Source organism: Trachurus japonicus, chromosome 4 (assembly GCF_045865225.1).
Source record: "Trachurus japonicus isolate A0001 chromosome 4, Traja_1.0".
NCBI classification, from domain to species: domain Eukaryota; kingdom Metazoa; phylum Chordata; class Actinopteri; order Carangiformes; family Carangidae; genus Trachurus; species Trachurus japonicus.
Window position 1 is genome coordinate 18,798,115 of NC_140910.1, and position 15,477 is coordinate 18,813,591.

The 15,477-nt window shown below is 38.8% G+C and overlaps 1 protein-coding gene across 2 annotated transcripts in view; it reads left to right on the forward strand.

Annotated features, from left to right (window-relative positions):
- The first annotated feature begins 3,576 nt into the window (after positions 1-3,576).
- The window catches only part of atp13a3 (ATPase 13A3), a 37,644-nt gene continuing 25,743 nt past the window's right edge, over positions 3,577-15,477 (forward strand). For both annotated transcript variants that reach the window (XM_085774536.1, XM_085774537.1), the window contains exons 1-2: positions 3,577-3,716; positions 13,934-14,014. The gene's annotated coding sequence lies outside the window, so the exon portion shown is untranslated. The remainder of the gene's footprint in view (positions 3,717-13,933; positions 14,015-15,477) is intronic.

Genomic DNA, 15,477 nt, shown 5'->3' on the forward strand with positions numbered 1-15,477 from the left:
ACCCTAAGACTTATATTAACACAAACATTCCGCTTACTTCTGCTTTAACCAAAACAAAGACTCAGTACATTCCTGGACATTTTGCTATAGGCTAGGTAGGAGGGGTGAGGGGCATACCTCAAATATCTATACTTTTATTTTCTTTCTCGTGAGTTGGTAGAATAATATGACTCATTATTACCTCATCATCATACCAGAAACTACCAGAAACACAAATTGAAGTAAGCATTGACAATATCAGGCTCGAAAGGGTCTATGAAAAGCCCTTCTTGGAGTTTGTTGGCTCTCCTGGCCTGGATGCAGGGGAGGACTAAGCTCAGGTCTCTCTAATCTCAGAACCCCCCCCCCCCCCTTTTTTTTGTTATGTATTTATTTACTTATTACTTATTCATTTATTTACGACTTTATTTTATTACTATTATTTTTTATTTTTTTCTCTCTTCCTTTTATCTTCCTTCTCCTGTGTGTATGTATGTGGTGTTTGTCCCAGTGTGGTTCAGACCTGAAGTGGGTGGGTTTATGGGTGGGTGGGTGGGTGGGACTGGGTTTAGGGGTTTTGTTGACATATTGTTGTGAATGTCTTTTTCCCATATTGTACGATTTCACTTAATGTCATCTTGTTGGAAAACCTCAATAAAAAGATTTGGAAAAAAAAAAGAAAGGGTCTATGAAAATACCTTTTTGGGGGTGATCTTAGTTGGAAACCCCAAATAAATTACCTACCTGTCATATTGTGTAGAGATTTGGGGAAACTATGGAGCCATTTCCCTGACATTAAAAGTTGGCATTAAAAACAGAATTTGGCATTGTAATAACAATTTTTGGCATTGAAAATAAAATTTGGCATTGTAATAAAAGTTGTATTGACACTGAAACAAGTATTGGCATTGAAAAATGTTGGAACACAGGCATAAAAAATACAATATTTAATTTGGATTTAGAAAAAATTTATTATCATGTAGTTTTCAATGTCAGTCTTCAGATTTCTTCTTTATGTCCAGCTTTTTCAGTGTGTTTTTTTTACACTGTATTTCCCCCCAGTCTCACTGGTTTTCAGTTTCAATTTTTTTTTTTTTCTGTTTCACTGTTCTTTTTTTCAATGCCAAGTTACTGTCAGGGTTTTGCCGTGGAGGGGAGGGTCGAGGGGAGGGGCTAGGGACGCATAAAGAAGAAATCTGAAGACTGGCATTGAAAACTACATGATAATATATTTTTAAAAAATCCAAATTAAATATTGTATTTTTTATGCCTGTGTTCCAACATTTTTCAATGCCGATACTTGTTTCAGTGTCAATACAACTTTTATTACAATGCCAAATTTTATTTTCAATGCCAACATTTTTTATTACAATGCCAAATTCTGTTTTCAATGCCAACTTTTAATGTCAGGGAAATAGCTCCATAGGAAACACCTACAAAATCAACCTCTATAATAAACCCTCCCCCCACCGCCGCCACCACCACCTTTTTTTTTTTTTCTTTTTTCAATGAGCTTTATTGAAAACAGCTGTACATATAAACAGATGTACAAAGAACAGGGTTGTACGTACAATTATACAGTAGAACATCAGACAGGTGCTCCAATATCTATCAGTAATCATAAATAATAAGTAAATCACAATAAAATAAGGTAATTATTAGCAATGTTAGTAAATATTCAATCAAAGGAAGGATAATAAATAAATGAACAAATAATATGACGGACGAAAAATGAATTAAAAAAATAGAAAAAGGAAAGAAAAGGGGACAGAATGTAAAAGCTTTATTCTTCTTTGAAAAATCTCTCGTAAATATCTATGGATGTGATGCTTTGTTTAGTGTCAATTAGTGTAAGGGATTTCATGTATTCTTTGAACTCATGCAAGAAACCTCTAAAGTTGGGGTGAAGTTTTGGAGTATTTGCATTTATGTATGTGAAATTTGCCATACAAAATGAATAGGTTTGTAATAAAGGTGATGTCATTTTCTTTATGGGCAAAAAACATAATCACACTTTTACAGTCAATTATAATGTTTATCCTGATTTTACACACTATATATTGTTCAAGTTGAGTCCAGAATAGGCGGGTAGCCTACATATATGAAAAAAAACCACCTAACCCTAAAAAAATTCTAACAAAAGGTTTCTCAGCTGTTTTTTATAGTATTAGATGTCCTTAATAACATACTAAAAGTTTACCAAAATTTGGCCACTAGAAAGGTGTTATTTTCAAGATGGCGTCCAAGATGGATAGGAAGCCTGAGGAGACACCACAGGTGAATAGGGTAACATTTTTAACTAACAGATATCACCATGAAACTTCCCAAGTTTATCACTTACATTAAGACAAATATTTTTTGTATTACAAGTTTTGTCAAATTGTATGTTTAAATATGTAAATTAGGCAATATCTCATTAAATATGCACTAATTTGCATATCCGAAATCTGAACAATGGATAAAAGCCACTTTCAAAATTCTTGTTTTATTTTGTTGACATACTAGAGTCAGAAGTTTTTACAGAGGGGATTTTGGATATCTCTCTTTATCACTCTGTAAATGAGAAAATACTATAGCCCTAAAAATTCAAATATCGTCGTGTTTTTAGGAGTAAAATGTTGTATAAGAGCCCGAAATCTCCACTTCAGCAGCACTTACAGACACCAAACCTTCCAGTTTGATCCCTTTCTATATTCTGAAGGTTTTTACAGAGGGGATTGTTGATATATCATTCATAGCCTGATTTATACAACATTTTACTCCTAAAAACACGACCAACTTGAATTTTTAGGGCTGGTGACAGTATTTTCTCATTTACAGAGTGATAAAGAAAGATATCCAAAATCCCCTCTGTAAAAACTTCTGACTCTAGTATGTCAACAAAATAAAACAAGAATTTTGAAAGTGGCTTTTATCCATTGTTCAGATTTCGGATTATGCAAATTAGCGCATATTTAATGAGATATTGCCTAATTTACATATTTAAACATACAATTTGACAAAACTTGTAATACAAAAAATATTTGTCTTAATGTAAGTGATAAACTTGAGAAGTTTCATGGTGATATCTGTTAGTTAAAAATTTTACCCTATTCACCTGTGGTGTCTCCTCAGGCTTCCTATCCATCTTGGACGCCATCTTGAAAATAACACCTTTCTAGTGGCCAAATTTTGGTAAACTTTTAGTATGTTATTAAGGACATCTAATACTATAAAAAACAACTGAGAAACCTTTTGTTAGAATTTGTTTATAGTCAAGTCATATTTGTACCTGACTATGTCATTTTCTTTATGGGCAAAAAACATAATCACACTTTTACAGTCAATTATAATGTTTATCTTGATTTTACACACTATATATTGTTCAAGTTGAGTCCAGAAACCCCCACCGCCGCCACCACCACCACCACCACCGTGGATTTCACTCACTCTACGACGTCACTTCCTGCCGTCAGACAGACAGCCAGTTCAGGCCAGTTCACTTCACTTCACTACCGCCTGTAATGCTCAGTCTGCCCCACTGAAGCTGTCAAGGCACGGTCGGCGGCGCTGCGCTCGGCTGTCGGCTCAGGCTCAAGCTCGGCTTCGGCTCAAGCTCAAGCTCTAGCTCTTGCGACAACATTTTTCTACCCAACTCGGGTCATTTTTCCTCCTCAACGACGTTTTCCTTCAGATAACAGCTGCTCTCGTCTCACCATGACTCGAAGGTGATCTTCAGCGTGTCCAGGTGGTTCTGGGTGAGTGTCTTTTGCGGGGTTTGCCTTCATCGCTGTCATCATCATCACCACCCATGTGTCAGTTGCTAAAGCTAAAACGTTAGCGTGTGTGTGTGTTTGTGTGAATGTGTGTATCTGTGTGTGTCTGTGTGTGCGGACGTATAAGTCGTCCTCCTTCTTGCGCAAAGGCAGGAAAAAAAAAACGGGCACACGGTTGCGGTGGTAACGCTGTTTCCCCCCTCTCCAACCAACCAACCAACCAACCTCAACGTTGTCTACTCTGAAACCGAAAGCAAGAATAACATAACGTTGTTTGAAGACACATGGGTGCTATTATTGTAGCTAACGTTAGTCACTATAAGTAGCGGGGCTAACAATGAAGCAAGGAAGGAAGGAAGGCTAACCCGGGGCTAACTTAACCCGAGCCAGGCAGGCAGTCCAGTCCAGTCCACAACATCCAGATAGATGTGTCTTTTCCCCGATTAAAGCGCTTCCCTGTGCCGCCTGGGGCTTGTAACGTTAGCCATGAATCGTTGTCAACAATTCAGTGTTTATATATTATGATACCGTTGCCACTAGCTAGAGGAAAAAAAAACAGCCACATGCTAATAATCACTATCCTCTTACAATATTGTGTCTGTTTTTAGTCTGATTGTCTGTCTTTTATGTATTTTTAGTCCCTATGGACCTCTGATTGTGTCCTTAATAAAGTCTTATAAAAAATATATATATAATATGAAGCTTTTAACATCGAGGTTAGGCTACACGATGCACAGTAGTGTCTTTCTCGTCTTCAAATGGCCCTAATATAATAACGAAGTTGTTGCTGTCTGTGTCGTTCAGCAGCTGCACTGCTTTTTAATTAAAATCTCTGGAGCTACTTTTCATCACCCAGTGTTGTTGTGTGTTGTGTGTTGTCGTTTCTATTACAATCAAACGCATCACTGAAAAGAAATGGCTAACAACACACCTCCTTCCTGTCAGCCTCATTCCTTTCAAACACCTGCCATGCCACGCTGATCTGGTTTCCAGTCAGCAGGCAGTTTGATGTAATCATCAATTAGCCTGGGGGCATATTGGTCAAAAGACCCTTGCAAAAAAGAACAACAATTTAACAATCCGCTCCGCATGCATATGCATATAGACATGCAGCCTATGTGCTTTTAAAACATTTCCACACTTATTGTTATGCACTGTTGTAGAGCATTCAGTCGCATCGGATGTCATTATGTTTCCTGACAGAGGAAAGCTTTTAAAGTATTCATTCATGTGATGTTAAAAAGTAAAACAACATTGTAAATCAACAGCCAGGGAGTGAAGTATATACGTCCAATCCTAACCCTACCACAGGAGAAAGTTGTTGTAACATGGTTCAGTTCGATGGTATGAGTTGATAGGTCCTGATGGTATGAATTGATATGGCCCATTGGTATGAGCCGAATGTAAATATTAAAGCAGAAGTAAGCGATCCGGTCGTTTTGGCTAATGCTGCGTTCCAGGCAGGCTTTTGAAACCGTAAATTACAGCTTCAAGTCACAACTTACGACTTTGTAGCGTTCCAGGCAACCCACTCGTGTTTTTCCGACCTGTTTTACCTGTGAAAGTCACTATAACGGCCACTCGTAACTTCCGACCCGTGAACTCGTACCAGATGGTACGACTTCACAGGTCAGAAAAACACGAGTTACGGGCTGCCCTGAACGCACCATAACAGTCCTTGTCCCTACGTCACCACATTCACGCGCATCCCTTGGCTGCACACACAGCCCTTCATGCCGTTCTCTCTCCTCATTGGATAAAAATTGTAGGATACGAGAAAAGTTTTCTCCTCGGCTCAGAGCAGAGCAGAGTGACTGACAGACCCGTGTTTCAGTCCAAACACTCTATGTAAGTGATTGCTGTCGGAAGATATAACTATTTAAGACTTATATTAACACAAATATATCACTTACTTCTGCTTTAATGTGAAACAAGTATGTTTTATTATAGTTTGAATACATATCAAACATACAACACATAACCAGGAACACAAATTAAACTAAACTAAAAACTGGACATAGATCTGATTCAGACTGTGGGTGATGATTCAAGAAAAAACTCATATGATTTGTTTTGTTTCTTTGTTTTTTTTTCCCCCGGCTAGATTAAGAAGAGACATGCTTTGGCTTACAGGTCTCAGTTTTTGCTGTGAACTTCAGCACTTCCTTATTTCCCCTCTTTGAACGACACTTAAGACTCTGTCAAATTGTCCACCATGTAGTGAACGGCCATTTCCAAGCCACAAATTCTCAATTTGATTGAGGTCTGGACTGGAGGACTGGTCTGAAACTAAAGTGGGAAAGTTATTACTTTTACTACACTTTGTTTCTGGGTCTCTCAAAAGCCGTCTGGCAAAAACCAGCCATGTAAGTTAGTTTCAACTACGGTTTTCTTATAGACAAGAACCTGCCATGTAGCTGAAACACCAGAGAAACAGTTGTTTTTTTAATGTACAATGATGCTAGTCCGTCACAGTAGCCGCTTCACTGCTCCTTTAGAGGGGCCCAGGGGTCTTGGTGAACTCACTCATTGGTGGCCCGCATACACAGACAATGAATATTTGAGGATCTTACAGGTGTTTATATCCCACTTTGCTATTTTCCCCTAATTGTGCTGCTGTGACATGTTTGTGCATCACTGCTTTATTGTGCATTGTTTGCAGTATAGTTTTGTTTTATTGACTTATATATTTGGCCAAATCTTTTAGCTTTTGTTACACTTTAATTGATGTCCTTTCAACCTAATTCAGCGGTTTAATGTGATTGACGTTTGTCACAGCAAAGAGAATGAATGTTTACTCAATACTCTTGTATTATATTTGTGGTTAATTTAGATCAGTTTATGGTGATTTATTTTCACTTAGATGGTAAAGAGCCTCGAGCTGAAAGTGGCTATGGTCGCATTGCTTGTGGTTGCATGCCGCCAGTGTGGATATTGTTAATTGAGACTGCTGGCTGCATTTATTTATTTGTGCCATGGCATAGCTGGCATACCCAGACCACAGAAGGTTTCAGTAAACAAAGGATGAGAAAGGGGTTAGAAGCTTTATATAGCCACCACCAATCAGTTTAAAAATAACCTGATCAAGTTTGCTTGAGTAGCACAAATACTAATTCTACACAGCAGCTCGGGAGAAATGTATTCATTGTCTGTCCTTTTTTTCTCCCCCTTTTTTTATGATAACTGATAGTGGGTTGAATAGCATGTGTGTTTTCTGTGGTGCCACAGGGAGGCTTAGGAGATAATTAGTTTGTCTAGCTTTAATGGGAATGTGACCTTTGAGTTGAGAGAAAAAATATCAACACAGGTTTTTGTTGGCGTCTCTGTAGTTATATACACCTAATCAGTGCAGTATTTTACCACGCTGTAGGATTCAGGGGCGATATGCAGCGGTCCTTTCAATGTTATTTTGTCCAGGATCATACAAAAGGAAGCACAGAGTAAGAACTGAACCACTGCTTGAATACGATACCTCTGAATTCTTAATGTGTTCATGATACATTGCGTAAAAGTAGGAGTCACGATGCACATGTAGAAATAAAACCTACTGAGTTAATTTTTTAACTAGATGTGATTTGTCTCTGGTTAACTATTTTCCATTGCTTTAGTTAGCCTTTCTAAATCATTGGCAGCACATGGAGAGATTATTTGCATTAGTTTGCATTCATGCTTTGCTTGTGTTTCATACTCTCAGAAAATTAGACTTGTGTAAACTACTGAATGAGTTTTCATAATTCTGCACATTTTGCAGTTTCTGACATCATGTGATTACCACAGTGAGACAACATTAACTATCCTGATGTGTACAGATTGCAGGAATAAACGAATTTGCTACCCGAACATGCCCTTTTAACCTTTGAGTTCCTTATTCTCTGGGAGAGAGCCTGAGGTCTTGGCCGAACTGGAGATTTGGAAGCAGTTTAGTCTCAGTTAAAGAAGTAAGGCGCCAACGTTCAATGGGTTTTTGAGCCAGTACCTTAAGACTTTTCACAGGTGAGCTTTAAAACAGCAGACTGTAATGGAAGGCCTGCCAGTGTTGATTCAGAGTGGAGATGAGAAATATCCTGACATGGTAAAAGTCCTTTCTGCAGCTCAGCACTATTTGGTGTGGAAGCACGAATGCAGCGGCATAGAGGAACGGATCTTTCTAGTGCCATCATAGCGGTTTGTCTCCAACAAGACCAGGACAAGCCGACGGCCCACATCAGTGGAAGCGAACATGCTTTCTATGAAAATAGAAACAACTGTGAAATTTGACACACTAATGTAAACCTGGGAGCAAAGCTGTGCAATTAGATGAATACACTCAGTGCGAAGGAAGGGACTAAAGGGAGTTCATCGCTGATTCTCCTTCTGATTTTAAATACTAGATCATGTTCACCTAGCAGGGTTCCTACGCATGTATGGAAAGTATGAAAAAGTTTGGAATTTGATTTTATACATTTCCAGGTCTGGAAAAGTATGGAAAATGGAGACTTTTGTATGGAAATATATTTATCTTAACACTTATCTGGGTTTGGTCTTATCTGAAGTTATTTGCGTTAATTATTTTGTATGTGCTATTATACCTAGCTACAATCTCCAGGAAATTACTTGGTTACATAATGGCATACACGTTCAGAATAATGAAAACAAATGATTGCATGCTTTTTTTAAAAATATTATCCACATCTATTTACCCAAATATCACAAATAATTTGATTTTTTTTTACCGAGAAGTCTGGAAATTAGGGTCTGGAAACAGTATGGAATCTGGAAATTTCAAATGTGTAGGAACCCTGACCTAGCAAATCAAGTAGTACTTCCTTTTACAAATAATTTTAAGATTTTAATTTTAAGGCCTTTTATAGTCGTGTCCATTAGATTTTAATCCTCAGTCTCTTGTCCTTCAAGAACATCTTCATCATCCCATCCCTCGTTCAACTGAAGGATGCTGAGATTTGCGCTCTGATGCTGTTGGGACATGTATAGCAGATTATCATTTGTAATTTTGTGGTGTGTCCCTCTCTTTTGGCTCCAACTTCCTCATCAGCAACTGTTTGTTTGAAAAATCAACAAGTGTTATTTTTTTTCTGGGGCAGTCTGTGACAGAGGATCTGGTTAGAGCCCTCCTTAAAATGCTCAGGCTGATGATAATCATGGAGCAGCTCGTCATTAAATGCTGTAAATCAGCTTCTTTTACACCCCCTTTACACACCTGGTCCAACTACCAAACAGATGACCGTCCGCAGCCCAGTAGCTGTTGACAGCACTAATCATCTCGCATTATGGCAGTGACACAGCCTCGCACTTGTTGCATCCTGAGTTGCGCTGGATGAGAGGCTGTGCAGCAAGAGACAGCTGCTGAGGATGTGACTCTAATGCTCTGTGGACATACGAAACGCTGATGCACCAGAAAAAAAACTCTCAAAATTGCGTTTTTGAGAGGGCGAAAGAGTTGGAAGACTTCCATTTGTTCTATTAGCCCGTAGCATGATATGACTGTAACATTAACCAGGCACTCACAGCCCCAAAATACTCCCTGTTGGACTCCACCTCAAGTCTAGTCTGGGGATAGAGGGGGACGTACATCTTCTCGGGGGCGTGTTTGACTGAGATTATGACACAGTTGGAGTTATATTTATTTCCCTTATAGTACTCAAATGGCAATTAACTGGATTTATATAGTAGGTATTAAAGGGATAGTTCAACATTTTGGCAAAGTGGCCCATTGCCATAATTGCTATAGTCATAGCAGTAGGTTCATAACCTTTAATTGTAGGTGTAAGCTATTTTTAGTACAGCGGAGCGCAGCAGCAGGCTGCTCAGAGCTACGCTATGGAGGCTAAGGGAATTTCTTGGTTTCCCTCATTAAACTCATCAAATACAAAAAAAACCACCACGCTATGAGATAATGACGGAACGATACGAAACGGAGCCGTTTTCGAGGTAAATTCATACAAAACCGCTGATGCGCGTTGCGTTCAGGGACAGTTTTTCAGCAAGCAGTCTCCGTATTTACCCTGTATTTACCTCGAAAACGGCTCCGTTTCGTATCGTTCCGTCATTATCTCATAGCGTGGTGGTTGTGCAGGTCACAACTTGTCTACAAAAGCGCTGTGGAGTTTTGGGATGTTGAATTTGATGAGTTTAATGAGGGAAACCAAGAAATTCCCTTAGCCTCCATAGCGTAGCTCTGAGCAGCCAGCTGCTGCGCTCCGCCGTACTGAAAATAGCTTACACCTACAATTAAAGGTAATGAACCTACTGCTATGACTATAGCGATTATGGCAATGGGCCAATTTGCCAAAATGTTGAACTATCCCTTTAATATAAATCTGATTTACCCAAATCTTTTGCAATATTATTCATATTGTTGTATTCCACCAAAGAGACGTTATGTGGCATTTACAGCTTTTTTCCATGAAGTTATATTGAATATCTGACAAAAGACAAAGTATCTGGGGTGTAATGCATTCCAGGTTAGCCCCAGATATTCACAGTAGTCTTCTTCTCATTTGCTACCCTGACCAGAACACTAAACCTGGACAGTGTTTACATTTTTAAGACGGATCAAAGCTCCTTGAAGAAAGATGGTAAGAAATGACCGCTAATGGCTTCGTAGAGCCACATTGGAGATACCACAGGCCTGCCTTGCTGCTATGCCATGACAGTTTTTTTTTTAAAACCTCTCGAGCTTTATACACAGAAGAGTTCAACATTTTCCAATTTGGAATTAAATCAGTGACCAGTACCATGTTATTGCTTTGATACAGGACCGGTCACGTACTGCACCATGCCACCCAGAAGGAGGAGTGTGCCTGTAAAAGCAAGTGGACCCACACATTATCTTGGCATCTTGCAGAAAGCTATAGGTGTCAGATTTTGTCTCTTCGTTTCTCTGCTAATCTCACCTTTTGTCAGAATCTCCACCCTCAACTTTGCTGCTGCGTCATCATCCTCTCCATCTAATCGTGTGTTCCACAGAAACGAGAGTAGCCTTTTCTGCTAATGGTGAATTCAGAAATGACAACTGGCTTCTCCATCCAGTCATGATTTTGAATTTACCCCCATATCTGACAAGCTGCACTCCAGGAGAGTCTGAATATATTGGTTTATTCACCTGTTGCATATTACCCAGCTTATCTTATCTGTTCTTTATCTGTAGCGTTGATGTTTATTTTGTTGTGTGTCAGTTGGAAGTTTATAAGTTTGTGACCTTTGTTTTCTGTGATTCACTTTCACTCACTTAACATTTCCGATCTTTGGTGTTTGTTCTACCTAATGCTGTAGTCTAGATAGTTTGTGCTTTACAGATACTCTGGACTTATCATCCAGAGAAATGGTCGTTATTTTTATGGTGCTACTGAATTATCTCGCTGATCAAACAATTAAAAAGGTTACACCTGATGATAATTGTGATATTTTTCACTAATTGAACTTAATCTTACCTACAAAATGTAGAAATAATATATAATAAAGAGTCTGTTACATTCAGAAATATTATTTCTCATCCAGGTTCATTATACCATTAAGCTGCTCTAATAGGTTAAAAAAAGTGTTTTAATCTCTCACACAACAGTTTTTCATAGTCTGTCAAGCAACACCGCTGTTAATCCAAGAGCATGTGGTGTGACTTAAAACTTTGTACACTTTTGATCTGCAGGATTATTTTTTTCCCAGCCCTGTCCCTCCACTTTTCTTCTTATTGGTACTTGATGGGATTGTAGTCCACATACACTCCCACATACGGACCTTTTTGGTTGTTGTCATCCTTCATTCCCTGATCTCATCCATGTTAAACTTCCTTTCCCCTTATATGGATTGGCAGCAAGTTCTTCCTCACGGTTCTTCTCACTTTTTATGATCTGAAACAGAGACGTTCTGTGTTGCCTCGAAGGACTTTGTCTGAAACCTGTGTATGTTATCTGAAAACGAGCAGTATGAGAGTACCCATGGTATGTTTTGGTATGGTCTGTCTGGGGCAGTGTTTTGATTTAGGCTATGTCTTGGAGTTGCAGCATTAAGGTGAGTGTTGGTCGTGGTTTAGCTCGAACCATGTTTGAAGTTTGAGAAGAAATAGATAAAAAACTATTTTGATTTCTCCTTAGTCGAGTTGTTAAGGGAGGTTTGCTGATATAAACCTGTTGTCAGTGGTGGTGGGCTCTCAAAGTGGACTTTGGAAGAGTTGTTGGTTGTTCAGACAGCAGAGGAAGGGCAGGTGGTCATACATTTTTTTTAGTATAGCCAGTGGCCGCAGTGATAAACAGCTTGATTGGCCCATGATGGGGAACAAAGCTCGGCTATAATACCCAATGAGTAGGAGGGGAAGTGATAAAGAAAGCACATTGAGTGCAGAGCATGATAGCAACAAAACACTTTTTCCTCCGAATGCTTCCATGAATTATAGACTTCTGTCATTAGGTCATGGCTCATTGTTCACTTTTTCCTTTTTGTCTGTATGTTGAAGAACAGGGCAGAAAGGGAAAGGAGAATGTCTACTCTTAGCTGTCCTCTCCAGCTCTTTATTTGTGTACATTTGCTTTGCTTGTATGTAAAACCTGTGTGCCAGCCACTGTCAATGACTCGGCCTGGTTCAAAAGGGATCTTTACTTTGTACAGATGATATTTAGCGAATTGAGACAGTTCGTCCTCATCCAAGTATACTTCTTGAAGTGTAACTTTATGTTTATGCTACTTTGACTTTGATTTGATTTTATATTCATTGTTTTCCAAACAATAATGTCTATCATTTTCCATACAACAGTTAATGTTTACAGCAGATTAAACAATAAAGAAAGTTACCATTAGTTGTATCTATGCCTTCAGCTGTAGTGAATCTGCAAATCACACAGATGTGTTATAAAGAGGCCCATTTGCTAATGGTGGTGAATGTATTGCTGATTGTAAGATGAAAGTAGTTGTTAAACTAGTGATACAAAGAGTTAAAAAAAACAACAACTAGTGTCTTTTGATAATTATCCAAACATATTTTAGCTGTGGTTGATAACAGAATCAGATCTACAGTACCATACTTTTGCACTTAGAATAGTTCTATATGTTTTCTACCTGTGTTGATTGTTGTAAAGTTACAGTTTCTTTCCAGGAACTCTGATGATTGTCATGTTCAATTTGTTTGAAAAATGACATTGTTTTTTTTTTTTTTCTTCTTCTTCCAAGCCAGCATTGCTTATTAATACAATAGCAGACTAATCAAATGCGAGACAACAATGTGTGTGTGCTTTAGGCTGGGCTCAAGGAATCTATTAATATCTCTGAAGTCATGCTGACTCCTAGAGGCCCCAAACATGGTCCTCTTATATTCCAGCAGGAACACTGGTTTCTACTGTTATCCTCTCATTCACAACGGAAGAGATAATTTATATGCTGTTTTTTTTTTCTCTGCTACTTTTTCTGACCGGAAAATGGGGAAGATTTATTGCGTTATATCATTTAGCATTTGTACGGGATGGGAACACCCTGCCATGTTAACAGATAGGAGTCACCTGACAGTTGTCATTTCACCATGAAGTAATTTCTTTTTTTACTCAAGGGGTTGCTCTTTATATTATTAACTACAGTACGTAACCAGGTTCTTTTTATCACTGGGAAATAATTATTAGGAACAGACTTTAAAAGGAACAGGGTCAACACATGACAGGAGGATAGGTGGTAACAGAAGTCTACATAAACTAGTGTGAAGAGGAAGATGTAAATCTGAATATTGGATGATTGGCTCTAGTCCATAAGATTCTGTCCTGAATTGAGCAGAGTGGACATGGTCTCAGTATTTCTACACTCTTTTGGGGTATTACATGATGCTGACAGGTTATTAATGGACTTCTTCACTTCAGACAGTACCCCCATTTCTAATGAATCATTTCTCTGCAAAGTTGTTGTTAGCAGGGACAAACAGACCAAATAAAATAATTATTAATAAAACTTTCAGAGACAAGTCTGAAGTGCTTTTGTTGATGAAAATTATCAATGTAATCTATAGAAATATACATCAGTGAACACAACATGTTTCACATTATCTGGTTGGTTAGGTAAAATCCTTTGCTGGAGCTCAGTACAAACTAACCAATATTCTTTTCCCCAGAGTTACTCTGAGTTACCCTGCGCTGCCTCTTTCACAGTCAATTTTGTGTAATTAGCTAAAAGATGCTTGTGGAAAGTTTTATAATATTCACAGTTAGTAATTATTTGCTTTTCCCCAGGGTTCCAGGTTGGTGTGGTGAGAGTGCGCGCTAACTACGGGGAGGAGCAGTGCCTGGGGCATCGTGTCCCTGGCTCTCAAGGTAACTGAAGAATCTCAAGAATCTCAATCTCAAGAAACTGATTAATGTTGCTGTACTGTTGAGGAGATGCAGCCCAGAGAAGAGCGAGTGTCTCTTACTTACTTGATTGAATTGCACAGATTATTAACATATGAATGTGCAACTGATTCAGTGGGACACCGGCGAAATGACCCAGAGACTTCTCCTATGTCTTAAGTCTCTGCTTTCGCTCAGAAGGAGAAGCCTCTGCTCATTATATATTTTTTTCCAACTCTTCACGGACATTGATGTCATTTGGTTGTTTTCATCTCCTACTTTGCCAAATCACCAAGACCACACTCAGGCAGTAAATCCCCTTGAGCTGACTGCACTGCAAATATACTTACTGAACAGACTTGTTTTGTTTAGTGGACAAGAGCTTTCTGTTTGGCTGTTTGATGATACACATTGAGTCATTGACTGAGTTGTTTTTTGTATTGACCTGGGGAACCTTAGTCATTTTATTACTGTATGCATTTTACAACAAAATAACGTTTGATTGTCAGTTTATTTACCCTGCTACAACTGTATAATATATAATATATTTATATATATTTGGTTTTCTTGCCATTTTAGCCAATATTTTAATTGATCAATTCTTATCTTTTGTTCAAACTATGATATGTGCTATCTTAACATTGTTTCCTAACATTTATAAACTCACAGTAATTTTGTGACAGTGCCTGATCGCTGCTCTTGCACAAGTTTGTCTTACTGAGAGTATAGCTTGTAATATTTCTCCATTCCCACCAGTTAACATGTAACATATTGGCACTTTGGTCATAAATCGGGTGAACATGTCTGGCTTGTCAGCGACCAAGCTTCAACTTTGACTGGTTGTCTGTTTGGAGCCTGTAATTATGGACAGCTTTATGTTTTGTGAGGTTGCACCCTGCTGTTAACTGGGCAGATGATCTCAACACAACACACTGTGTAACAATCTCTGGTTTCGAAAACCACGTAAAGCTGATACTTTTCAATCATTTTGGGTGCTGTTTTTTTCATTGGTGTGTTATCTGAGTCACCATTACTGACAGCTATTCTGTGAAAGAGTGTATCCATGATACCCTGGTATCGGCATTTCCAGTCATTGGAGAGATTGGGGAGGGAATGTTCTTGTTTCACTGCACCCACTGCTTAGCGCCGGTCAGGGGGCTGCTATTGTAAAATATAGGAAGGGCTTGGTCCTAAGCAAAATATCCCGCTGTATGCCAGAGAAAAAGTCCAGCCGGGTGCAGCTGGCAGATAAGATCAGTGTGTGGGGGAGTGATACAGGATCAGTGGGTGTTTTTAGGGTGGTGGGGGCAGAAGCAGGGTGGCCGAATGGGCACAGTGTCCTGTCACAGCATGCGAGCGATTCTCTGTGATATCTGTTCTCTTACTCTCACTGTTTGTGCCACTTTAATATAGCTTTTTTTTTTAAAGTGTGTGTGTTTGTACATGTA